The following is a 27,786-nucleotide window of genomic DNA, read 5'->3' on the forward strand; positions in this document are numbered from 1 at the left end:
CCCCTTCAATGCCAGTCACATTTATACAGTAATCAGTGCATATTTATAGCACTGATCGCAGTATAAATGTGAATGGTGCCAAAAATGTGTCAAAAGTGTCCGATGTGTCCACCATAATGTCGCAGTGCCGATAAAAATCGCAGATCACTGCCATTACTAGTAAAAAAAATAATAATAAAAAAAAAAAATTCTGTCCCCTATTTTGTAGGCGCTCTAACTTTTGCGCAAACCATTCGCTTATTGCGCTTTTTTTTTTACCAAAAATATGTAGAAGAATACGTATCAGCCTAGACTGAGAAAAAAAAATGTTAAAAAATTTTGGGCTATTTATTATAGCAACAAGTAAAACATATTGATTTTTTTTTTCAAAATTTACGCTTTTTTTTGTTTATAGCGAAAAAAATCAAAACCGCAGAGGTGATCAAATACCACCAAAAGAAAGCTCTACTTGTGGGGAAAAAAGGACGTCAATTTTATTTGGGAGTCACGTCGCACGACTGCGCAATTATCAGTTAAAGCGACGCAGTGCTGGAAGCTGAAATTTCACCTGGGCAGGAGGGGGGTATATGTGCCCAGTGAGCAAGTGGTTAAGCAAATATTCACACAACATATTGTGTGAACATTCTCAAATCCTTTATTGAATCAAACTCACTGATTCTACACTGGCAAGCGTGTGGATGTGAACTTTGCTGTCTGTGTGCTTATACTGGATCAATGGTTCAGTAACAGGTAAAGCAAGAAAAAAACAAAGATGGTCAGGCAAATAGCAATCATTAACAACTTGAGACTTATTGCTGTTTTAAAATAAAACTTAGTTTTACAGGATCTGTCAAGTACAGAAGGGGATTCACTTCATGTTTATAATGCTGTGATGTAATCTGTGATGTCACAAGACTTTCTGTGTGTTCAACAATGATCTTTCTGTTGTAGTAATCTTAAATGAGTTAAATAAAAGAGATTTACAAACATATCTGGGGTTTATTCAGTCTTAACAGCATGAATAAATAAAAGGCAATACAAATTGGATTAATACGAACAATACAAGCCAAGTAGATTAAACTTAGGTTCAAGGGGTGTGTTCTTGGTCCAGGCAGAGCTCCCAAACATTTAAGTTTTCAGTGCCACCAAAGTGCCAACCTTGATCAAATCAAAATATTAAAAGTAATGAAAAGGAAACAAAAGAGAAGGGCTTTTATAGGAAAAGTAAGAGTAAGAATAAATGAGTAAAAAAGGGAAACTTTCTCCCTGTTAAGAACTTGTCCCATCCTTTCCCCCTCCACATTCTCATGCACAAACACTGAATTGTACATACTGTAGTGTATGCACAGCATTTAGATCCTCTCAAACCTCTTTTTTGTTCTGTAGAATGATTACAAATGTTCATGGAGCATAATTTGAGAGCTCCTATTTTTAGTCCCTGGAATATCAACCACAGACGATTACATTTGCTTTAGCAATGGACATTTTTACTGTCCAGGAGCCATTAAATAGGGCTGATCTGGTGCTTGCCCTATCTAGCTATGCAGCAACAGGTCACTACATTTCTGCTGATAAAATACATGGCCATTATAAGGAATCTGTCACAGCAGTAAAAGAGGGCTGAATTACATCCTCTCTGAGTGTTAATAAATAAATAAAATCAAGGAAATTATTTAAAATGAAAAAATACGTAAGCCACTCTGCATAAATCAGAAGTAAACTGTTAAAAAAAAAAACTGATAGGAGGGTAGAGATTTTTATATAATCCATTAGTGCAGCGCTCTAGTAAATGAAAAAATTAATTTAAATAATGTGAAAAAATGAAGTCCAAAAGAATATATTCATCAATGAAGTTGAAAAATATAGGACCTCCACCGAAGTTTCAGTGTGCAGACAAGGAAAACACACCACACCACCGTGCAAACAATCCGCTTACCAGTTTTCTGTCAAAAGAGACATGCAAAGTCTCTTCTGCCAAAAAAACAAAACAAAAAGAAAAACTCTTTCTCATTTTCTTTAGCATTTTTTTGGTGTACACTGTACAGTATATCTATGAAGCCTTGTACACACGACCGAGGAACTCGACGGGCGAAACACATCGTTTTCCTCGTTGAGTTCCTTGTTAGGCTGTCGAGGAACTCGACAAGGCAAGTTTCTCCATTCCCGTCGAGGAAAAAGAAGACATGCTCTCTTTTTGGCTCGACGGGATGCTCGACAGTTTCCTCGTCGAAAAATGTACACACGACCGGTTTCCTCGGCAAAAAAAAATCCCAGCAAGTTTCTTGCTGGTTTTTGCCGAGAAACTCGGTCGTGTGTACAAGGCCTAAGATGCTGGAAATGGAGTGTTAGGAATGCACACAGGAGTTACATCCTCAGTGGCCACCCAATGGCCAAAAAGGATGCCTGTGAACCCAGAAGTAGCAGTAACAGTGAGGGAAAGAACCTGCATTGTGCACAGTGTGGAGAAATGCATACTTATAACAGCCCTCAAAATTTCCACTCGCCTACTAGCATTTGGCGAGTGGATTTAAGCTGGGGGCGAGTGATGACAGGGCTGCATGACCAATCTCCCTCCAATCTGTGCCTACACTTAGAGTCCCGATGAGATTGGCGGCCGAAGAGGAAAGGTGCATGCTCGGGAAAAGTAGTCTGGTGAGCCGCGCACAGGCAGAGCAGTACACAGGTGCTCTACTTACAATTCTCATTAAGCCATTGGACCCAACAGTATGACCTCTCTGAGCCTGCCCCCCTCCCCCTCTCCCGGCCAATGTAGCTGGAGAGCAGAAAGTAATGAGTGAGTTGGAGGATTGCAAAAATTACCACTCTGGTGCAGCGCTCACTGAAAGTTGCCCTGACATGAGAGCGGCAGCCTTCTAGTTTGTGCAGTTTTCTTCTCCTTGTGCTCTATGTAGGTGTCCAGCAGTTTAGCCTGAGCACTGTGAACAGACTGGTCTCAATGTGTGCTGTGCAGTGTCAGTGTGCGCTGTGCTATGGTGTCAATGGCTGTGCAGTTGTGTGGATCCCAGCGCTGGATTGTACTCCCTCCCGCTGTGCTGCAGCTCCTCTCCTCTCTGCCAGCCTGAATAAAAGGAGGAAGTGGGGACATGCAAGCGTGGAGCCGCACACACAGGCTCCTGATGATGAGATAAATGGGAGAGAGAGGATGGATGGGAGTTGCAGAGGAGACCGCAAGAGAATGGGGAAGAGACCCAGTTCTAGTGCCCTGTCCCTCTGGTCTGCCCCCAGTGCCCTGTCCCTCTGGTCTGCCCCCAGTGCCCTGTCCCTCTGGTCTGCCCCCAGTGCCCTGTCCCTCTGGTCTGCCCCCAGTGCCCTGTCCCTCTGGTCTGCCCCCAGTGTCCTGTCCCTCTGGTCTGCCTCCAGTGCCCTGTCCCATTTTGTTAAAGCTGTTGTTGGTAATATTTAATTTTGTAACTTGATTCTGCATAAAACATTGTCATTCCATGAGATAATCTACGAGGGCGTGTTTACGGGTGCAATTAGGCGCAGGGCAGTGTATGAATTAGGTGGGCAACTGGTGGCGAGTAACTCTTGAGGCCTGGCTAGTAGCTCAGGACTTGAAATTTTGAGCCCTGCTTATAAGGCATGTGTCCCATAATGTGCAAGTATATTATTCATATTTGCACACTATGGCATAGGCCAACACAGCACTTGAATTATTCTTTAACCACTTGAGTGCCGCGCTATAGACAAAAGACGTCCACAGAGCGGCTCTCAAGTGCCAAGTGGACGTCTTTGGACGTCTTTTAAAGTGCATTACCCGCGCGCGCCACTGGGGGGCGCGCAGCGGATAAACACTGTCCCGGTGCATCGCTGAAGAGCCGATGCGTGTACCTGGCGGCCGCGATGTCCGCCGGGTAAACGCGATTGGCGGGAACACAGCAGGGATGTGGAGCTCTGTGTGTAAACACAGAGCTCCACGTGCTGTCAGAGGAGACCGATCTGTGTCGGTCACCTCCCCCAGTCACACCCCTCCCCCAACACAGTTAGAACACATCCAGGATACACATTTAACCCCTTCCTCACCCCCTAGTGTTAACCCCTTCCCTGCCAGTCACATGTATACAGTAGTTAGTGCATTTTTATAGCACGGTATAAATGTGAATGGTCCCAAATTTGTGTCAAAAGTGTCCGATATGTCCGCCGCAATATCGCAGTCCCAATAAAAATCGCAGATCGCCGCCATTACTAGTAAAAAAAAAATAATAAAAAAAAATCATAATTCTGTTCCCCATTTTGTAGGCGCTATAACTTTTGCGCAAACCAGTCGCTTATTGCGATTTTTTTTTTTTACAAAAATACGTTGAAAAATACGTATCGGCCTTAACTGAGAATTTTTATTTTTTTTTTTTTAAATTGGGATATTTATTATAGCAACAAGTAAAAAATATATATATATTTTTCAAATTGTCGCTCTTTTTTTGTTTATAGCGCAAAAAATAAAAACCGCAATCAAATACCACCAAAATAAAGCTCTAGTTGTGGGGAAAAAAGGATGTCAATTTTGTTTGGGAGGCACGTCGCACGACCGCGCAAATGTCAGTTAAAGCGACGCAGTGCCGGAAGCTGAAATTTCGCCTGGGCACGAAGGGGGTTTATGTGCCCAGTAAGCTTTGCTACTAGTCCCAACCTCATATTTTTCACTTCAGTTGGCTGGACCATTTTTGCTATTGTTTCACTTTTTTGTTATTGTTCACTTACAGCTTTGAAAGTTAGTAAAAGACTCCACAACCATATATTTTCTGAAAGCACGGTCCCTTAGAATTAGAGTGGTACTACCGATATTTTATGTCCCATGATAGGTGAAATGTTTACCAACCTTTATTTTCAATGACAGTACACTACAGGGGGCATGGTTTGATGAGCAGCAAAGATGGCAGCAAATTAAAGCACTTTCTTTGCAACAGAGGGATTTTTCACTAGCTAGCAGTTTCTATCAGCAACATATTATAGGAAAGAGTGTCAGCTCAATGCTCTCAACTAATACCTCCCATTTTCATTTGGGGCACAATCTGCTGGAATTATTCTGCTCCCAGCTGCCAGAAACACTGATCAAAGCGCAGGGCCTGGGATATTCATCAGGCACCCACATGTCTCAGGATTTGGCAGCAAGACAAGAGAACCATATGAAAGATGAGCTGTGGTCTGTGGCTGACTGGCTCACTGAAGTGGAACACGTTTTCACCTGCCTAACTACAAAACACAGTCACTGCAGTGCGATGCAGCTTATAGTGGAGGATCCCAACAACAGGGAATCTCAGAGTCAGAAACATGAAACCACAAAAACAACCCTGCTGTGTGTAGAAGAACACATACATGGGAAACAACAGCACTCAAAAAAACTGTCAACCAAAAACAATATCTAACACGGAAGCAGGGACGGCACTCTATATGATGTGGACTGCCCTCCTCCTGACATCAGAGCTTGAACTATGCAAGGGATTGCATATCAAAGAGGCGCTCCTCTTCATCAGCCTGCCATGGGGCTACTGACAAGATAATATATACATGCTCCATAGAAGGCTACCAAAGGCAGGTGTAAGCCAATACCAGTGCTATCAATCGGACAGCACACATACAAACAACAATGGAGGACAAAGGTAGCATTCAAATAAAAATCCCAAAGCAGAAAAATCATGACATGTTAAGGGCCGACTTAGGATTCTGACCACCCACCTTTTACCTGCTACCCACTTTACCCCCTTTACCAAAATTAACGACTGACACCGGTGTGGAGTAAAGTTGGCCATACGGCCGATTTTATTTAACAAAACTAATATTAACATAAATAACCATTTTCTATAAACAACGTATTTCACAACTTTAAACCATCTGGTGGTCTAAAGACCACAACTTCAACTGGCCACTGGGACAATAACTGTTTTTTAACTTCGGCCTCAGTCGCAAACCCCAGACTCGGAGGCAGTACCCCTGTCCACAGTGACCTACACATGAACTCCTTCCTGGTCAACCTTGTTGACCGAAAGGTACCCGTATCCCCATATACCTATGGGTACAACCGTTTGCAAGCAAACGTCCTGCCTTTACCCTCTCCAGAAACCCCAAACACCGCCTTCCCCTTACTACCCGCCTATCACATGGGAGGGTGGGTGGGACGTTGTTCCGATGAGCTAAGATGGAGGAGTGACGCTACGTCACTTCCTCCCTGCAGTACAGAGCCAGCCAGCCCCTCCTTCCTCCCCCAGCCTGCTCCATTCTCTTAAAGCAGCGCTGCACTGATTCCCCCACGGACCCTCCTATCTTAAAACGGCCACAGCCACTGTCTGTCCTGCGGTCCCCCCCTGTCATGCCGTCCCTCCTCCTACCGCTGCACTCCCGGCTCTGGGACTCTCTTGACATGTTAAGGGCCGACTTAGGATTCTGACCACCCACCTTTTACCTGCTACCCACTTTACCCCCTTTACCAAAATTAACGACTGACACCGGTGTGGAGTAAAGTTGGCCATACGGCCGATTTTATTTAACAAAACTAATATTAACATAAATAACCATTTTCTATAAACAACGTATTTCACAACTTTAAACCATCTGGTGGTCTAAAGACCACAACTTCAACTGGCCACTGGGACAATAACTGTTTTTTAACTTCGGCCTCAGTCGCAAACCCCAGACTCGGAGGCAGTACCCCTGTCCACAGTGACCTACACATGAACTCCTTCCTGGTCAACCTTGTTGACCGAAAGGTACCCGTATCCCCATATACCTATGGGTACAACCGTTTGCAAGCAAACGTCCTGCCTTTACCCTCTCCAGAAACCCCAAACACCGCCACCGCACGCAAGGGCAAAACCTTACCCATGCGTGCACCTCCACACCGAAAGGGCCCTGCGTACTCCTTCCTCCAGACCCAAGGCCCACAAATCAATGCCTATCGGATTGAGGTGGACCCCATCACTCCTCAGAAAACGCCAAGTCTCCTCTTCCAACTCCCTGTGTCTCACGACCAATCCCCCATTCCTGACCACGAAACGCCCCACCTCCTTGTTCACTTTCACACGGGCCTTGTTAACTTTGTCTACTGACCACGCCCACCGCCAATTTGACCTACCCACCATCTCCGACCAAATTATCACCATGCCGGGAAACAAAGAGCGCAATCTCAAGAAATCACACTTTATGTCCCTAATAAGTTGATGCATGGACCTGGCCCCCATATCATTACCCCCAACATGTAGCAGCAGAATGTCAGGGGCCCTGTCCAAACGGGTGAATTTTAGCACCTCCGGCAAAACCCTGCCCCACATCATTCCCGGAAACCCAATCCACCGAACCTTTGCGTCCTGAGTGGGAATCCCCAGCTGTCTACCCGTAGGCCTCACCTCGGCCCGCCTGGCCCCCCAAGACACATAAGAATGCCCAAAGATCCAGACCAGACAGGGCTCACCATCTGAAAAACAAGAACACAAACAACCCCCATAAAATTTGCTCACCTACACCCCAATGCCCAACCTCCACCAATGTCCCTATGTCCACCCCCTTACTCATGCAACAACTGCGGGCGAACATAAATCCTAAACCTGTCCGAATCCCACCGCCCAATCCGTTTTACCGCGGCCGCATCCAATCCCGCCCTCGCTGCTTCCGTGGCGGCCCCTATGCGAAATGAATGCGTAGCATACTCCCTGGGATTATACCCCGCCGCCACCACGCACTTCCTGAATACCGCCAAAAACTGAAAGCGGGATAGCGCAGACCCATCCTGATGTACCAAAAAGGAACCCCCTAGTCCAGGACGCACGGAACAAAAGTGTTCCACCGCCCGTACAGGACAAATTGTCGCGTCCGGAACGCGAAACAGCGATAGGCGCATACCCTTACCTTCCTGATCCGTTTTCGACCTGCGTACCCAAACCCCCACCTCGTCTCCCCACAACTCCACATCTCCTTCCAAGAGGCCCCCATGGGCCGTCCTGGACGCACTGACCAACTCCCCGATACGCAAAGCCCCGAAAAAGGCAAGCGCAAACGCTGCCTGGAAAAGTGCAATCTCGTAAGCCGAGTTGCACACCGACTGTAAGTGGCGAAACAAACTTTGCAACATCAAAAATGAAACTGGGCGACGGCCGTCCGGCGTCCGACGCCCTTTTCTGTACCCCTTAACTGACTGCTTCACCCAAAAGTCTTTGGTGAAATCCCTGCCGCCATGCCATTTGAAAAGAAAAGCTAAACCGGCCAAGAGCCGATCAATTGCTGACGCCGATACCCCCTCCTCCATCTTCAGATTAAGAAAGTGTAGCAACGCCAAGCCAGCTTCCTGACCCGCCGGTGGAATTCCCAAACCATCCGTGAAAGCCTGCCATTCCCGCCATACCTTGGAGTAGGCATTCCATGTAGCCCCACTCACCGACCGCCGAATCCACTTTGCCGCTTGCTCAAAGCAATGTCCCACATCCATACGGGGCAGGGGACTCCGTGCTGCTCCGCCGCTGGTGCCAACTCCCGGAATTTGTCCCACTGGAATCGAGACAAAGCGTCAGCTAAAGTATTCTCCACCCCAGGCAGGTGCACCGCATAAACAAACACGTTCAAGGACATGCAACGTAAAACCAAATGCCGAAGCAACCGCACCACCGGCTGCGAAGCAGCCGACACTCGGTTCACCACTTGAACGACGCCTAAATTGTCGCAGTTAAAGCGAACTTTCAAGTTCCGAAACGACTCGCCCCACAACTCCAACGCCACCACAATCGGGAATAGCTCGAGGAGTGCAAGGTTCTTCAAGAAACCCGCCTCCTCCCATGACTTCGGCCATTCGCCCACACTCCACTTACCCTGACAAAAGGCCCCGTAGCCAGTGGAGCCGGCGGCGTCCGTAAACAATTCCAGGTCAAAATTGCTAACGGGCCCAGACATCCACAATGCCCGTCCATTAAAGGACCCTAAGAATTCGTGCCACATCTCCAAATCCTCCCTGTGTTCCCCCGTCAAAGTCACCAAATGAGTCGGTGCCCTCACCCCAGCAGTCGCTGCGGACAGCCTGCGGCAAAAGACCCTGCCCATGGGAATTATCCTGCATGCGAAGTTCAACTTCCCCAGCAGGGACTGCAATTTTCGCAGCTGAATCTTCCGCATACCAATAGTTCCCCGCAATTCTTCCCTAAGCGCCTCCAACTTATCGACGGGTAACCTGCACTCCATCCTCACTGAGTCCAGCACAATGCCCAAAAAGACGATGGACGACGTGGGGCCTTCCGTTTTTTCGGGTGCCAACGGGACCCCGAAACGCTCCGCCACGTACTGCAACGTCCCCAATAGGACCGAACACACGTTCGACTTCGGGGGGCCCACACACAGGAAGTCATCTAGGTAGTGGACCACCGAGCTGAGCCCTGACGAATCCCGCACCACCCATTCCAAAAAGGAACTGAAGGTTTCGAACAAGGCACAAGAGATGGAACAACCCATGGGCAAACAGCGATCCACATAGTATGCTCCATCCCAAGCGCAACCCAAAAAACGAAAGCTCTCCGGGTGAACCGGAAGCAACCGAAACGCCGATTCCACGTCAGCCTTTGCCATGAGAGCACCCTGTCCACATTTTCGCACCCACGACACAGCCGCGTCAAAAGAAGTGTATGACACGGAACATGCCTCCGGCGCAATCGCTTCATTCACCGAACCACCCTTCGGGAAGGAAAGGTGATGGATCAAGCGGAACTTAAGCGGCTCCTTCTTCGGGACTACCCCCAAAGGAGAAACCACCAAGTCCTTAAGCGGAATCACCGGGAAAGGCCCGGCCATCCGCCCCAATTGCACCTCCTTAGCCAGCTTTTCAGCCACCACCGAGGGGTGCAAGAAGGCGGACCTCAAATTCTTTGCCTCAGGGGGGACCACCGAAAGGGAACACGGAATTCTGAAGCCGTCAGTAAAACCGTCCTCCAACAACCTGGCGGCTCGTCTGTCAGGGTACCTATTGAGAAAGGGGCGCATCCTTTCCACCCGGACCGGAGTCAACCCCCTTTCCCGCAGAATCACCGGGACGCCCCTTTCCGCGCTTAAAGCACTTGGACAGGGAATGGGAGCCCCCGCACCCTGAACAAGTGTGCTTGAAACGGCAGTTCGCGCCGTACTTGCACGTACTGTCATTAAATTGCCAGCAATAGCCCCATCGTTTTTCGGTCGGCTGTCCTGAGGCCGAGGCACCTCCGACCCCCCCCTGAAAAAACTGACCCGGCACCCTCGCCGCCGTCATAATCTTCATCCACAGCGCTATGTCTTTGTGGTCCCAGCGCAGCGACGATCTCACGGCCATCCTCTGCCTGAACTGCTCATCGTACCGGAGCCACGCCGTGCCCCCATACGTCCGCTGAGCCTCGCAAATCGACTCCTGGTAGATAAACAAACCCGAACAGTGCTCCGGGTGTTTTTCCCCAATCACGCACGCCATAATCGAAAAGGCCTGCAGCCAATTGTTAAACGTGCGAGGAATCAAGCGATAACGCCGCTTTTCCTCATCCTCCTTCTTACTCTCCTCCGGCTTCAATCTATCCAGATTGAATTTCTCCAGGGGCAGCAACGTGAAGATCTCCATGTACTCCCCCTTCCAGATCTTCTCCTTCACCTCTGCCTTGAGATGCATTCCCAGAGGGGCTTCAAAGCAAAAATACATTTCGCTTTTTGCCGCATCCGCCAACCTAACCGCATCCTTCTTCTTGTCCCCTGCCTCAGCTACCCCTTCGCCCGTAGCACCACCCGCCAGCGTATCTCCCGCCGGGGGCACCGTGCTTGGGGACGCTGCCACTGGTGCAGGAGCCACCGGAGCAGCAGCCGCCGCGGGCACCACCGGTGCAGCCACCGCAGGCACCATAGGTGCCGCCGCCGGCTCCACCCTCGACCCCCAAGCCCCCGCCGGTGATCGAACCCCCCCGCTGTCGGGCCCAAAACGCTGCACCAAATTTAGCAGGCCATACCACAAGTCCTGACTCTGATCCCCCGCCCCTTGCCCCGCCAAGGCCCCCTCGCCTGCCATATGTGTCTGCACTGAGTTAGCACCCACCCCCTGCCGGCCTTGACCTAACAAATCGTGTAAGAGTGCACAAATAGTAGTAGATGTAGTCGACTTACTGGGCTGCCGAGGACTGGGTCCCCGAGCCGCTGCAACGCCATCCACCGCTGACAGATGTCCCGAGTCCTCTCCGCTTTCCGACCCGGACAGCTCCCCCTCCGACCTGACCGCGCTCCGTGCAGGCGAGGCGTCCTCTGATCTCGTTCCCGTCGCCCGTGACCTGGATGCGGAGGGCCCCGGCTGCTGCTCGCTCCTTCCTCCACGACCCAAACCGGACCCGCTAGCAACTGCCACCGACGGACTCCTGGCCCTTGCCCGGGGGCCAGACTCGCTCACTCCACCGCCGACATCCCCCACCGACCTTCCTGCTGCGCCGCTTCCGGATGAGTTGGGACCCCTGGCCGCCATCACTGATTGGCCTCCGGCCCGTTGACAAGGTCTTCCCCGCCGGGCCGCGGAACTGCCCTGGACCCCTCTGGCAGCCCCGACCGCGTCGTCCTGGCATCTCCTCCGCGCAGGTGGGGAGGATCCCGCAGACCTGCTCGCTGTCCCCGCCGTCGCACTCCGTCCACGCCGCGGATTCCTCCCGGCCCCCCCCCCCCACAGACTCAGGTGGAGAGCGCTGTGAAGAAGAGGCCTGAGGGCCCCCATCGGGTCTCCGATCGTGCCTCCCAGCCCCCGGGGAGTTGTCTGGGCTGTACCGCTCCGGAGGCCTAGACCTCCGAGCGCGTGCTGCTGCTGCCGCCCCCCCCCCCGCCGGGCGCCGCCGCCGCCGAGCCATCCAGAGCTGCTGCCATCTGTGCTCTCACCCACTCTGTACCCTGGGCGGACACCGCCGCCCGCAATTGCGCCAAAAAGTCTGCCCCGGCCGCCATGATGCAGAGCCGAGCAGACACGCACGTTGTTCCGATGAGCTAAGATGGAGGAGTGACGCTACGTCACTTCCTCCCTGCAGTACAGAGCCAGCCAGCCCCTCCTTCCTCCCCCAGCCTGCTCCATTCTCTTAAAGCAGCGCTGCACTGATTCCCCCACGGACCCTCCTATCTTAAAACGGCCACAGCCACTGTCTGTCCTGCGGTCCCCCCCTGTCATGCCGTCCCTCCTCCTACCGCTGCACTCCCGGCTCTGGGACTCTCTAGAGAATAATTCCTAAGATCTTATTGGGCTAAACCTAGATAACATAAAGTACAATCAATAAAATATTTAAAAACATGTTATTTCATCTTGCCATTCCCTATATGTTGACATGATGTAGCCAGTTTCTAGCATTACAACATAATTAGGCATTATAAGCATAGTTTACAAAAAAAAATGTCATGATAACTAATTGTGCACAGTAAAGAGAGAGAACCTTTAAAGGGGAATCCTGCATTTTTGTAACACACAAATAAAGCAATCCTTTTTTTTAAAAGCAGTGTACAAAACAAAGCTTCTTCTGTGAAAACCTAGTTATACTGTAGTGGCAACTCTCGAATTTTGGTGGAAAGGAAAGTTCATACACTGTTGATGTCTTCTGAGGCAAAACTTTTATAAACTGACAAGCTTCAGTTCATGATCCTTGCCCAGGATTTAATTCCTCTGACACATGATATCCTGTGCTGCAGGACTATGTGGTGAAGCCTATTGGCTGGTTAACTGCTTGCCGACCAGCGCACGACTATATACGTCGGCAGCATGGCACGGACAGGCAGAAGGAAGTATATATACGTCCCCTTTAAGAGCGCGGCATTGTGGACGCGCACGCCGCCGCAAGCTCCATGAGCCCGACCGTGGGTCCCGCGGACTGGATCGCCACCGGAATGCCCACGATCGTCTCACAATAAGGAAGAACGGGGAAATGCTGATGTAAAAAAGCATGTAAACAAGCATCTCCCCGCTCTGCCTAGTGACAATGACAGTGATTACCGCTTCCTGTAATCGGAAGCGGTGATCACTGTCTTGTCACGTGTAGCCCATCCCCCCTACAGTAAGAATCACTCACTAGGGCACACTTAGCCCCTACAGCACCACCTAGTGGTTAACCCATTCACTGCTAGTGTCACTTTCACAGTAATCAGTGCATTTTTATAGCAAAATGTGTCAAAAGTGTCCGATGTGTCCACTACCATGTCACAGTCATGGTAAAAATCGCTGATCACTGCTATTACTAGTCAAAAAAAATAATAATAATAAAAATGCCATAAAACTATCCCCTATTTTGTAGACGCTATAACTTTTGCGCAAACCGATCAATAAACGTTTATTGCGATTTTTTTGCCAAAAATATGTAGAAGAATACGTATTGGCCTAAACTGAGGAAAAAAAATAAAAATATTATATATTTTTGGGGGATATTTATTATAGCAACAAGTTAAAAATATTGTTTTTTTCCAAAAGAAAGCTCTATTTGTGGGAAAAAAAATCTATTTTGTTTGGGAGTCACATCGCACGACCGCGCAATTGTCAGTTAAGGCGACGCAGTGCAGAATCGAAAAAAGTGGCCCAGTCATTTGGCTGCATAATGGTCCGGGGCTTAAGTGGTTAAAACGTTGCCGGTGATAAAAACTTTTCCAAGCACATTTAAAAGGATAATATAAAACACTCAGCTGCAAAAAAATGACATTGCCTGCTGGTGTGTGGTGACGTCACGGACAACCCTCCTTCCGACGCGTTTCCCTGTAAAAAGCATTGCTTGGGAATCTCTCTCTCTCTCTCTCTCTCTATATATATATATATATATATATATATATATATATATATATATATATATATATATATATATATATATATATATATACACACATACATACATATGTCTTTGGACTTTTTTTTTTTTTTTTTTTTTCATACATATACACTGTATATTTTTATATGCACTTGTGTGTTGAATTGCTGATCATCCAATTGGCTTGTAGACTGTTGTGTTTCAGATGTTTTTTTTTTACTGTCATCATTTCACATGATTCACCATTATACATTGTTTTGGATTTTTCACATAACTACTTCATTATTTATATATAGACTCTTTTGAGTATTTATACATAAAACAAATTTTCATCACATTTTTTATAGATTTATATCAATAATTTAAAACACACACATATATGTTCACAATTTGTATTTGCGCAACTTTTGGTAGGTCCTGTCTAAATTGGCCCTACTATGTGTATGTATGAATGTGAATTAGGGACCTTGGATTGTAAGCTCCTTGAGGGCAGGGACTGATGTGAATGTACAATATATATATATGTGTAAAGCACTGCATAAATTGACAGCTCTATAGAAGTATGAATATCAAAATTCAAATAATAATTTCAGCAACCCTTTCAGTGTTAAATGGTTTGTCTCAACCTTCCAATAACCACTTTTGCTGTTAAGCTTGGCCTGTTACAGGAAGTAAAATAAAAACTAATTTGCAGGACAGATAGTAGAATTATGTTCATACAGAAGAAGAGGGGGCTAAACAAATGACTGCTGTGCTAATAATGCTATAGGCAGACTGAATCATATGTGTCATTATTTTTTGGTCCACAGTTCCACTTCATTTTGTAGGTCTAGTCATCATATTGGGGATTAACCTGAAATGGCAGGTACCTTTGATTTTAGTTAATTAGGAATTAAGTTAAAAAGCTAAATCTAATTTAATATTAGGTTTCATCTAAGCTTAAAATCAAGTGATAAAAAATGAAGGTAGACATCATTTTAAAATGAGACGATCACTTTTAAAAGTGATACTAAAGGTTAATTTTTTTTAAATAACAAACGTCATACTTACCTCCACTGTGCAGTTAGTTTTGCACAGAGTGACCCCAATCGTCCTTTACTGGGGTCCCCCAGCGGCTATCATGGCTCCTCCGTGCTTTAGATTACCCCCTAGGAGAAGCACTCTCCCGGGGGGTTACCTTGCGGGCGTGCTCCCGTGTCCAGAATTTGGCATCCATAGCCACCAAATGCAGGACTCGGCCCCACCCCCGACATCCGCGTCATTGGATTTGATTGAGAGCAGCAGGAGCCAATGGCTGCACTGCTATCAATCTATCCAATCAAGAGCCGAGAACTCTGGGCAGAGAGATTGCACGTCCTCACTGTGAGACATTCCAGGGCTCAGGTGAGTAAAATGGGGGGGGCTGGGAGGCCGGTGACTGGCAAAAGTTTTTTTCACCTTAACCACTTGCTTACTGGGCACATATACCCCCTTCCTGCCCAGGCGAAATTTCATCTTTTAGCACTGTCACACTTTGAATGACAATTGCGCAGCTGTACGACGTGGCTCCCAAACAAAATTGGCGTCCTTTTTTTCCCACAAATAGAGCTTTCTTATGGTGGTATTTGATCACCTCTGTGGTTTTTATTTTCTTAAACAAAAATAGAGCAACAATTTTGAAAAAAATGAAATATATTTAACTTTTTGCTATAATAAATATGCCCAAAAAAGATATAAAAAACGTTTTTTTCCCCTCTGTTTAGGCCGATACGTATTCTTCTATCTATTTTTGGTAAAAAAATCACAATAAGCGTTTATCGATTGGTTTGCGCAAAATGTATTGCGTTTACAAAATAGGGGATCGTTTTATGGCGACCCCGCGGCTGGACTCTTAAAGGCAACGTAAAGGTATGTGCCTGTGCCCAGCCGTGCCCTTCTGCCGACGTATATCGGCGTGAAGGGGTCCTTAAGTGGTTAAGGAGAAAAAAAAACAGGAGGGTTTACAACCCCTTTAATGTTTAAAAAAAAGTATAGCAATCAATGTATTCTATTATCTCTAATATGCATAGGAACCATAGGTCGTGCTTTTACAAGCATGTTATCTGTACATGGCCAATTTCTTCTTTGTTTTATACAGTTTTACATTTAATCTATTTTTATTGGTTATTTTTTACATGTATTTTACTACTGCCATAAGAATGAAAATGCACATCCCTATCTCAGGGTCACTGAAAGTCAGTTTTGAAGAGACAGAAAAAAATTAGAATAAGTTAAAATTTGAAAAGAAATGTGTAGCAATCATCTAAAAAGGCTAAGTAAGGAACCAATTGAAATAAACATAATGATATTAATAAAATATAATGTCACCATTTTAGCAAAAGATAGAAAGAGAAATGAATAGCAAATACACAATTATATACAAGGCATAACACAAAAAGGACAGTAACGGCGTAGATGAATAAGATTTACACTTTGCCATAAATGCATTTGCATTTTGAAGACTCATCTAACGCTTAAAATAGATCTGTAATTAGAAATATAATTAGATTTCCCCAAATGACTAATAAAGCTATCAATACAATGCTATTTCCTCTGGCATTTTAAGTGTTAAAATTAAATGAACATTATTAAAAACACACAGTCTTTTGCAGTTATGTCCAAGACTTACTAATTTAACCACTTAGTATCCATTACAATAATTTTTCTACAGCTACAGTATGCACAAGTGTGTTTACTTGCTAGGACCATGCCATTAGAAACAGTAATGCCGCGTACACACCATCACTTTATGTGATGAAAAAAAACGACGTTTTGAAAAAGATCAATTAAAATGACCGTGTGTGGGGGAAAACGTTGTTTTATGTCTTGTGAAAAACGACAAAAAAAATTGAAGCATGCTTCAATTTTTTGTGTCGTTTTTCAAAACGTCGTTTTTTGTGTCAATTAAAATGATATTGTGTGGGCAAAACAACGTTTAAAACGACGTTTTTAAACCCGCGCATGCTCAGAAGCAAGTTATGAAGCTAGCTTCAATGGAAAAGAGTGCTGAACGTAACCGCGCTTTGCTAGAGCATTTTGAAAAAACAATGGTGTGTAGGCAACGTCGTTTTTGAAAATGACGTTTCAAAAACGTTGTTTTATTTCATGATTTAAAACATCGTTTTTTTTTTCATCACATAAAGTGATGGTGTGTACGCGGCATTAGGCTACTTTCACACTGAAGCGCTGAATGCGCTGGCGGTAAAACAACGCGATTTTAGCTTGCTAGCGTTGCTGTTTTAACCTCTGCTAACGGTCGTAAAAGGGTTAAAACCTCCCGCAAAAATGCCTCATGCGGAATTTTGCAGGCGGGTTGGAGGCGCTACCACATTGTTTTCAATGGGCAGGGGCGCTATAGGAGCGGTATTTTTACCGCTCCTACCGCGCCTCAAAGATGCGGCTGGCAGGACTTTTTTTTAACGTCCCGCCAGCGCAATGCTTCAGTGTGAAAGCCCTCAGGCTTTTACACTGGATAGAAAGCGGCTCTTTCTGGGCGCATTGCAGGCGCTATTTTTAGCGCAATAGCACCTGCAAAGCGCCTCAGTGTGAAAGCAGCCTTAGGGCTCAAATTAATGGGTATTAATGTACCTTTGTTTTTTGTTTCATGTGCCATTGGAACATGTTTCTGAATGGTCTGGCTAACAACCCCCTCTTCAGTGCATTCCTCTTGCCAACACTTGTCTCAGGCAAAAGCTTGGGACCATAGACAAGCTGTCAATTCAACTGTCTCATTGCTAACTGCATTGTCAAATGGCATCCTGTGTGACCATGTAGTTAATCTTCCATAGCATGTAGGAAGATGTGACAAAGTATTACCAGGAAATAGAGATGGGCTGAACACCCCCATCTCACTCAAAAGGCGAACCCTATCAAAATCAATGGGACCCTGACATTGAAAAATTAAAAGTTCTAATTTTGAAGGATTATATGCAAGTAATTGGCCATAAAAAAGGGTATGTGGGCCTGGGTACTGCCCTGGGGGACATGTATCAATGCAAAACATTTTATTTAAAAATAGCAGTGATTTTAATGATGCTTAAAGTGCATCAATAAATATAGTGCCCAGGGGGTCCCCTTAGTCTGTCTGTAAAGTGGCGCATCTGTAGCATGTATAGAACATGCTGCAGCAAAAAATTAAATTTCTAAAGAAACAAAAAGCATGAAATGACAGTTAAATTGCCAGCAATTGAAAACTGTAAAAAATATGGTGTGGGGTCCAACCCCCTCAATCCATACCAAGCCCTTCAGGTCTGGTATGGATTGTAAGGGAAACCACACGCCAAAATTGAAAATAAAATTGCATTGACCCTCCCTATAGCATATCTTTATCAGAGCAGGCAGCATGGCAGGCCAGTAAAGGGGGGGGACAAGTGAGCACCCCCCAAACCATACCAGGCCACATGCCTTTTGACAGTTCTTATATAGGTAAGGGGCGGAGTCACCTGGTGGCACTGCACCCCTTGTGGCTTCACAGACCGGTGCATGTTGGCTCAGTGAGTGGGTATAGGGAACAAAATACCCCTACCCATTCACCAAAAAAGTGTCAAAAAGTAATAAGAACACAGACAGTGTTTGACAATTCATTTATTTAAAAATAAAAAAACATTGTGTGCCGATGTAGATCCATCGTCGTCAAAAACATGGCGGCTGCTGCCACCGCAGACCAGAATAAAAAAAAATTGCTCCACTGTCAACTAAGGTGAACCACTGAATGCCTGACTTGCCGTTTGACAGTTCTTATACAGGTAAGGGTGGGGCTACCTGGCGAAGTTGCCTGTTGGCATTAGCCCCTTGTGACCTCACCTAGCCAGTATGCACCGGTTTGTGAAACCACAAGGGGTTCAGTGCCACCAGGTGACATCGCCAGGTCGCTCCACCTATATAAGAACTGTCAAAAGTCAAGCCAGATGTTCAGAGGTTTGCCTTAGGCCCCTTTCACACGGAGCAGGTTCGTATGCTCCGTATGCTCAGTGGGGATCGCTCTGTTGATCCCCGCTGAGCCGGCGGATGACAGGGCAGTCCCTGCACACTGTGCAGGGACCGTCCTGTCTTTTCTCTGCTCTCCCCTGTGGAAAAGGACAAGCTTCCAGTTAGGGGTGGGGATTTGTTTAGGCTATTGTGTGGGAGGGAGGTGTACTGATTTTCCCATTTACGTTAATTGCATGCCACTCAGGTTGAATTTTGAGTGGGATGTGTCACATTACTATGAGTGATGCTGTACCTCCCCCTTGACTTTTTTCCATATGGATATGTGCCTCCCTTTTAGTTTCTTCTTGCCCTTCCCTCCTCTCTCCCCCTAACTCTTTTGTTGTGTATATTTATGTTTATTTATAATAATACTATTTATACACATTATTTCGAGAAATGGGGGAATTGGTCTAATATGTAGGTATGTACTTAGATTTTACACATATCGATTAGTTGGTCAATTGTATATGGCCCTGCATGGATCTTCTAGATCTATGCATTTAACCAGAGGATCATGGAGACAGTTTGTTTAAATAACAACACTGCAAGCCATTTAGGTTATTGTATTATTTTATATAGTTGAACATTAGATAGATTGAGGGAATCTATCGGTTTAGTGTGTGTTTATGATAGGATCGGCTGCATAGCTTTATTGCATGAACTTATGTGGAAACATTATATATTTATTATATTAGTGTATGCATCCATTTAATAGTAATGTATTTTGTATATTAAAGCATACATGTAATGAATGATGATTTTTTTACATTGTTTTTTTAATATTCATGGACATCACTGGAGGGTTCGGCATGTCTGTGTCTCTCTGGGGTATCCATTGATGAGCTATGCATTAATTCTGGACCCTTTATAGAGATTTGTTTTGGTAGGTTTTTTAACATCTATTCGAGGTGAATTGTATGTATTTGTAGTTCTATATAAACATATAAATGTTTTTTTTTATTTGTAGTTATATATATATTTTCTTATGGTAGGATTTATGGTCTCACGATGGACCACAGCTGGATGGGTTGAGATCACTCATTGATTGATTTCACCTGTCAATTTTTGGTCATAAGTGGGTACTCGCACCATGGGCAATCAGTAAGGAGTAGGGATGAGTTGCCTGTTCGCATGTTTGGTGAACAGCAAACAATTTGGGGTGTTCGCGGCAAATTAGTAAAACCACGGAACACCCTGTTAAAGTCTATGGGAGAAATCTAAAGTGCTAATTTTAAAGGCTAATATGCAAGTTATTGTCCTAAAAAGTGTTTGGGGACCTGGGTCCTGCCCCAGGGGACATGTATCAATGCAAAAAAAAGTGACGTAGTCAGAGGGTGCGTCAGAGGGGGACAGGGTCACGTGACCAGTGGCCCCGCCTCACCTATATAAGTGCTGTCACTGGCTCAACCCGTGTGATTCGCCGGGCTGCTTCCGGTGGAGACAGGCGACCAGCGATGCGAGCGCTCTGGATACCAAACCTGGATGAAGAGATCTTCTCATCGCTGGACCCCGGCGGAGAGGAGATCACCCGTCGCAGGATACCACCAACGTTGGAGCGGGGACCGAGAGTGGATTACCACTGCTGGATTTTTTTTTTTTATATAAAGGACTTTTTCCATGGTGTCTGTGTTTTATTTTTACAATTCTTTACACGTTCTTAGTGAAATGGTAGAGGTACAATGTACCCCATTACCAATTCACATAAGGGGGGCCGGGATCTGGGGGTCCCCTTTGTTAAAGGGGTCTTCCAGATTCCGATAAGCCCCCCGCCCGCAGACCCCCACAACCACCGGGCAAGGGTTGTGTGGATGAGGCCCTTGTCCCCATCAACATTGGGACATGGTGCTTTGAGGGGTCACAGACCCCCAAAGCATCCTCCCAATTTTGAGGGCATATGGCCTGGTACGGTTCAGGAGGGGGGCGGGCGTGCTCGGATAAAGGGTCTGGTGTTGATTTTTGGGGGAACTCCACGCCATTTTTTTTATTTGGGGTGGAGTTCCTGAAGGGTCTGGAATGGATATTTGGGGGGAACCCCATGTAATTTTTTTTTAAATTGACGGCGGGGTTACCCTTAATATCCATACCAGACCTGAAGGGCCTGGTAATTGAATTTGGGGGGACCCCCACGCTTTTTTTTTTTTTATGAATGACTTTTCTCTGAATTGCCGGAAACCGACAATTCATTATAGCCGTGAGTGATTTAAAATTACTTTTTTTCCTTCAGAAATTACACTTTGTGCAGAGACAGTTCTAAGCACGGGAAACATGCTCTGCTTCACAGGCATACTATACACCCCCACTTGGGTATGACATGTAAAGGAATATTTTACATTTATTGATTCACATTAAGCATTATTAAATTCACTGCTCCCGAAAAAACTGCAGTTTTTAAAACTTTTTTTTGCATTGACACATGTCCTCTGGGGCAGGACCCAGGTCCCAAAACACTTTTTAGGACAATAATTTGCATATTAGCCTTTAAAATTAGCACTTTAGATTTCAAACGTCCGAGTCCCATAGACTTTACCAGGGTTCTAAAGTTCACACAAACTTTTGGTCTATTCGCAGGTTCTGGTGCAAACCGAACAGGGGGGTGTTTGGCTTATCACTAGTAAGGAGTAAGCACAGGAGTGTGAAACATGTCTACTGATTGGCTTTAGGCTATGTGTATCTATGTGTATGTCTCTGCTTTTATTCCTGGAAGTGCCACAACCTTTTTATCCTTTGATGTACTCAGTTGGCTGCCAAGAAAGCAAGCACCCAGGTTCTCCCCAGCAGCTCAGGATCTTGCAGGCTGCTTTTTGAGCGGTGTGTACCCAACACACTTTTCTATAAAACTCCAGTGGCTCAGAGCCCTCGATCAGATACTGCTATACTGTAAACAGATCTGTAAAATACAAGAGTTAAAGGACAATTTTACTGCATTTTACTGTGCATTGAACTGTATTGTTTAATGCTTTTGTAGTGTTTTTTCTTTTTTATTATATTTTCTTACATTACTTCTAAATGCATTGACAAATCTTTTAATGTGTTTTAATGTACTGTATAGTAAAGGTAATCCAGCAGATCTACATTTTCCCCTGTGCACACCAACACTATGCTTTGTTGGCACACAGACAGCAATAGTATTTGCAGTGTCCTTGTGTTGAGCCTACGTATATCAGTTTAGATAAATGCAGCTCAATGCACTAGCATGAATGGTGTTTGTGCAAGTAAAACCCTGTAGCAAGGAAATAAAGCTAGACAATATCCCAAAGGTAACTTAGCTATGAGCCAGAAATATAACAGTGGAGTTGATTTACTAAAACTGGAGAGTGCAAAATGTGATGTAGCTGTGCATGGTAGCCAATTTGATTTCTAACTTCAGCTTGCTCAATTAGCTTTGACTAAAAATAACTTAGAAGCTGATTGGTTTCTATGCAAATCGGCACTAGATTTTGCGCTCTTCAACTTCAGTAAATCAACCCCAGTGAGACAAGGCGAACTCCAGACACAACATAAAGAATAGCTATACAAATAAAAACCATGATGGAAAGTAAATGAAAGCAATATGTTCATTGAGTGGTAGCTTCAGTACTCTGCATCTGCTCAGCCTACTTTGAGTCCTAAGGTTTCAGATAGTATCAAATGACTTGCCGCAAAGTGTCACAAAGATACCTTTCCTCATGAAAACAATGCTGTGTAGCCATCTGCTTCATCTTGTTAGGCACATTTAAAAAATTAAGGATATCTATTAGGAAGCCAATCTGTCAGGAAAGAGTGTTTTTTACATGAAAATGTCAATCTAGTGAGGTGAGGACCAGGGGACAGATGTGCTTAGCCAGGATGGATAGTAGTAGGTAGCTGTCAAATTACTAAACAGCATCAGAAGCAGGGGATGAGCAGGTTGCATCTAAATCACAAACATAGTTTGCAATGATTTAGCAAAATGATGTAAGCTTTAAAGCAAATGGAAGATTTGTACGAACATTTCTAAAAAGGTGGCACATCATTTTACTAATTTAAATATATTTGAAAAAACATTCTTGACTATGGTAAACATATCCTTTTATGTCATAAAGCAGTTTTTCTTCATTCTATTACACAGTTTGAGTGTTTATTTATTTTAATTGTTTTAAAACATATTATTATTTAATGCAAAAATAGAGAAAGAAGGCAATAGGATATATAGCAAAATCAGAATAATTGTTTTGTGTGTATGTTTGTTTATTTTTCTCTTAGTAAATGGATTCCTTGTGCAGAACATCCAAAGTGTTCTACTCTAGTTATTCTATTTATAGGGCCATTTTAGAACCTCTTAACTACTTACCTAATTCTGATGAAATTGGCTTAAAGTTTTATGTTTAATAATATTAGCTACAAAGGCACAGTATTTTAATAACTATGTACGGTTATATAAAAATATATATATATAAATACAAACCATCAAAATGCCCTGATTATATAAATAATAACACAAACCAACCCTTTTTAAATAAAAACAAAGGTTTGGACTTAGTATGAGAGCGCAAGGCATGTACAGCCAAACGCCTCCATGCCCGATACTTGAGCAAAAAGGAACATAATGTTTATAGTATGAACTTATTATGCTATTATATTATCATGTTATTATTATTATTATTATTATTATTATTATTATTATTATTATTATTATTGTCATATTTTATATACCAATAAATTACTGACTGCCAATTGTTGTTATGCAATGCTTTCATGTAATGCTCATAGTTTCATTATATTAGGTATCTACCATATTTCATTTATATCGTGTTATCTCCTTGGATGCATGCCTCATACAAAGTCCCACTCTTCTTCCTTTTTGCTCAACTCTTTTTAAAGTTTAAAAAGCTTCTAAAAAGGTGGCTACTTTCAAGGTTTCTTGCCATGTTTTATGTTTTATCAAGCGTACATAAAAAATTCATAAATGGATACAAAAGCTGCTAACAAGATGGCTCCTTTGCACTTTTACAGTTTGCTGTACAACATCAATTTCATCTTAAAAGAACATGGTATCTTTTGTATGAATAAACTGTGATATTGTTTTATTAATCCTTTAATCACTGCAAAGATGATTGTTTGAAATTGTTGTAATGTTGTGATTGTGCTAGGGAGTTTTGTAACACCTATTGTCACACTGCCTAGACCAGGCATGTAAAACCAGTTATATGGGCAACATGTTGTCCTCTTACTTTTTCCCTGTGGCCCTCCATGATTTACAGCTGAATGCCGAGTACAACAATTTAATTAAAAACAAAATATTCCCCGATAGCCACAAGGGATATAAATCCACTTTGTGTGCACAAAAAACATTTGCAAACATAGGTGTTGAATTACTAAAAACAATAAGGCTTTTCACTTAGCAATGGAATTTTCACTTTACAAGGGAATGTTCTTATAGCTTAGTGAATGAGATGAAGTTCAGTTGACTGTCATCATCCAATCATGCTTAAGCAAAAATACTGTTTTCTTTCCTTTTACATGATTGGCTATTCTCTGCAAAATGAATATTCACCAAATTCTCTTACAAAGTAAACAGCCTAGTTGCTTTTGGTAAATTGACCTCACAGTTATTATCACTACTGCCTTAAAAAATTAGCAGTGATATCACTGAGCTGAAGCAAGCAGAGCTGTGAAAGGCCCCCCCTCTACATGCTGCTTTCAGAAAACTACAGGAGGACAGATACAAAACAAGTTATCCTGCAAAAATAGAGATCAGCAACAGTGACTGGTCAATATTACAGGAAGTATCTGTACAAAGGAAAAACGTAAGTCAGGATTACCACAGAAATCTCAAGAATTACACAACGCACACCAAGATTCAAGTACTAATACATATGCCTTAAATATTTAGATCAGGAGTGCCCAACCTTTTGAAGAGCGAGGGTCACTTAAGCGACTTGGTAACCAGTTGTGGGCCACAATGAGTGGAGCGGGAGGATGGCATGTCCGTGTTTGCTCTGCATATACAGAGCGGACACTGACACAGCCCACTATACTTTTTAGTGGATCATATTGGAGGTAGGATGCAAGTTGGTTTATATCTGCCACTACTTAGAGGTGAATGGAGGGTCCAATTGGTCGGACTGTCGGACTGACGGACTGACCGTGTCAATCTGCATATCACACACAACAAGTGATTACAACCGACAACATTTCCACTGTGCCCCAATGCGTGATGAAGTCACACCATGACTCTGTGTGTGATATGCGGATTGTTATCTTATACTGAATTGAGTGCAATATTTTTTATCAAAAATGTTATATGGAGATTACTACACTATGTTACTTTCCCCTGAAACATCTGTGAGACTCTAGATGAGACCATCTAGCTGATTGAGAGTATGTGAATAGGAGGGGAGTGGCAAAACATCCCCATTGGATCCCTGTCCAGGATTGGTTTTTATATTTCTGATCTGATCTTCCTTGTGTGGGGGTTTCTACAACTGATGGTAAGAGACAGTGTGATTGGATGATGGTGATGGTACTACTTTTCCTCTGAAGCACTTAGTCTAATGCCTTTGCTAACTACACTTCTTGAGCACTCTGGAAACAGCTTTGTCACTATATTGAAAGGACTTGTTGCCTTTCTGTAGTGGGGAATTGGATGTCACAATCTGATCATTGCTTTAGCGCTGCAACTTTTATTATATTTGTTTAGATGCATCCCTTAGTAGACATAATGCAGCCCCCCCTGAACTTTCAGTCCTCTCAATTTGGCCCTCTTTTTATTTGAGTCTAACATGTCTGGCCTAGACCAAGCCTAGAGCCTCGAACACACAACCGGTTTTCCTGCTAGGAGAGCTTTTGGCCGGGAAAACCGGCCATGTGTATGCTTCCTCGCAGTTTTCCAGACAGAAAGACTGCCGGGAATCCCAGCGGGAAAATAGAGAACCTGCTCTCTATTTTCCCGCCGGGATTCCCAACGGTTTTAAACCCGGAAGTTTTCGTATGGGGAAATACTGCGAGGGAGCATACACACAGCCAGGATTCCCGGCCAAAGCTCTCTCCAATGGGAAACCCGGCCGTGTGTACACGGGGAAACTTACCAAGCGGGTTCTCGCTTTTCCCGTTGAGATTTCCGGCGAGCTTAAGGGTTGGCTAAAGTGCTGGTCTATATAAAGAGAGCCTTTTTTTTGCTTGCTGGAATACATAATCAGTATATGAATTAGTCATTAGATTATCAATATTTAATGATTGTAGGGGACCTTTGACAAAAAAAAACTACAGAGGGGATTTTAATCTATTACACTATATAAAGCATGTGTTCTACACCGAGACACCTAACCACCCATACATGAGGCCTCGTACACACGACCGAGGAACTAGACGGGCAAAACACATCGTTTTGCTCGTCTAGTTCCTTGTTAGGCTGTCGAGGAACTCGGCGAGCCAATTTTCTCCATTCCCGTCAAGGAAAAAGAGAACATGCTCTCTTTTTGGCTCGATGAGTTCCTTGACAGTTTCCTCTTCTAAAAATGTACACACGGCCGGTTTCCTCGGGGAAAAAAAAAAACAGAAATTTCTTGCTGGTTTTTGCAGAGAAACTCGGTCATGTGTACGAGGCCTGAAACTTTAATGGAACAAATCATTGCATTAAACCCCCAGGCCTCCTGATTTCACCTATAAGAAAACCTATGACTGTTCATTGTACAGGCACAGTCACTGCGCAGAAAATGTGGTGGAAATCTGTAAACAAAGCCATGGAAATTGGCAAGCCAAAGCTGTCTTGGAATGGAATGGAATGGTATGTATGTAGCCAGGGTGGGGTGGTTACCTCATTAATGTGCTGAGGTGGGCTTGGGCAAGGGGTATGAGTGCACATTGCATAAAAGTATACTTCTTTTTATGTTTCAAAATCATTTAAACTTTTTTTTTAAAAGACTAATACTTTTCAGTTATGTACATTTTATTTTACCAGTGTTCTAAGTTTAAAGCCCTGGTAAAAAAAAATAAAAAATTTCAGTGACGCCCTGAACGGCAAGGATTAAATACTTATTAAGTGTAGGGGTAGAACAAGATTCTGAACTACTTACCTGACTCTTGCAGCCTCCAGTGATGTTCTCTTCTCCCCCAAAGATTTGGGTTGTGTCATCACTTACAATGCAGGGCTATGTGGAGTAATGACTAAGAACAAAAGTGACTTAGAGAAGAGGCTGCAGGGGACCTTCCAAGCTGATTGAGTGAGCCTGCCCGAGTGAGGGAAAGATAAGTAATATCGCCTTTGCTGCAACCCCTTAACTTGATGAAGGTTTAACCCTTACATTTTGGGTTGGCCTCAGAGCAAGGGGTTCTCTTTGTACCCAGAGTTGGGTTTTAAGCTGTTTAGTTGTAATGGTTCAGTTGAAACATATTACTTCTTAAAGTAGGAAAAGATTTGTCACTAAAGGTCATGAAACCAACATGTACAACTTTGAGTGGTGGTCTTTTTTTTAGCATACAATATAACATTTTATAATGAAGCCTAATGATTTAAAACACCAATAAAATCAATGACAAAGTGAATCTGCTTCTTTATTTCAGCTAACCCAAAGCAGTTAAGTCTGTCTTCAGTTTCCTTATAGCAGTGCCAGCATGACTGTACTTATTACAAGGTGTTCACTGATTAATAGTAAGTGGAACATTAGCAATTTTTTAAAATTTGCCAGGATATTTTCTATTTTTTTGCAGAAAAGACTTTGAATGTCTCTTCTGCTAAAAATCTATTTCTTTTTTTTTATCCTAGAAGATGGTAAATAAGTGTACACTGCGTAAAGTAAAGTGTATACCTCGGTTCATCCCTAGCATCTGTAAGCAGCAAGAGAATGATTTGATCAGTCATTGCTGAAGGTGAGGTAAGGACAGTTCTGCTCTCGGTAAACCAATAGTAGGTAACCTGTCATATGGTGTGGCCAGATATGTTAACTTCACAAGGAGAAACACTACAGTTCTAGTAAAAGGTGATACAATTTATTTGTAAGCCTACAACATACATAACATAACATAACAGCATAACATAACATATACAGCAATAATTAATAATCAAACCTGTAAAATGGAACTGACTGTAAACTGCAGGGAATCAGAAAAAGAAAGT

This window comes from Rana temporaria, chromosome 5 (genome assembly GCF_905171775.1).
Source record: "Rana temporaria chromosome 5, aRanTem1.1, whole genome shotgun sequence".
Classification (NCBI taxonomy): domain Eukaryota; kingdom Metazoa; phylum Chordata; class Amphibia; order Anura; family Ranidae; genus Rana; species Rana temporaria.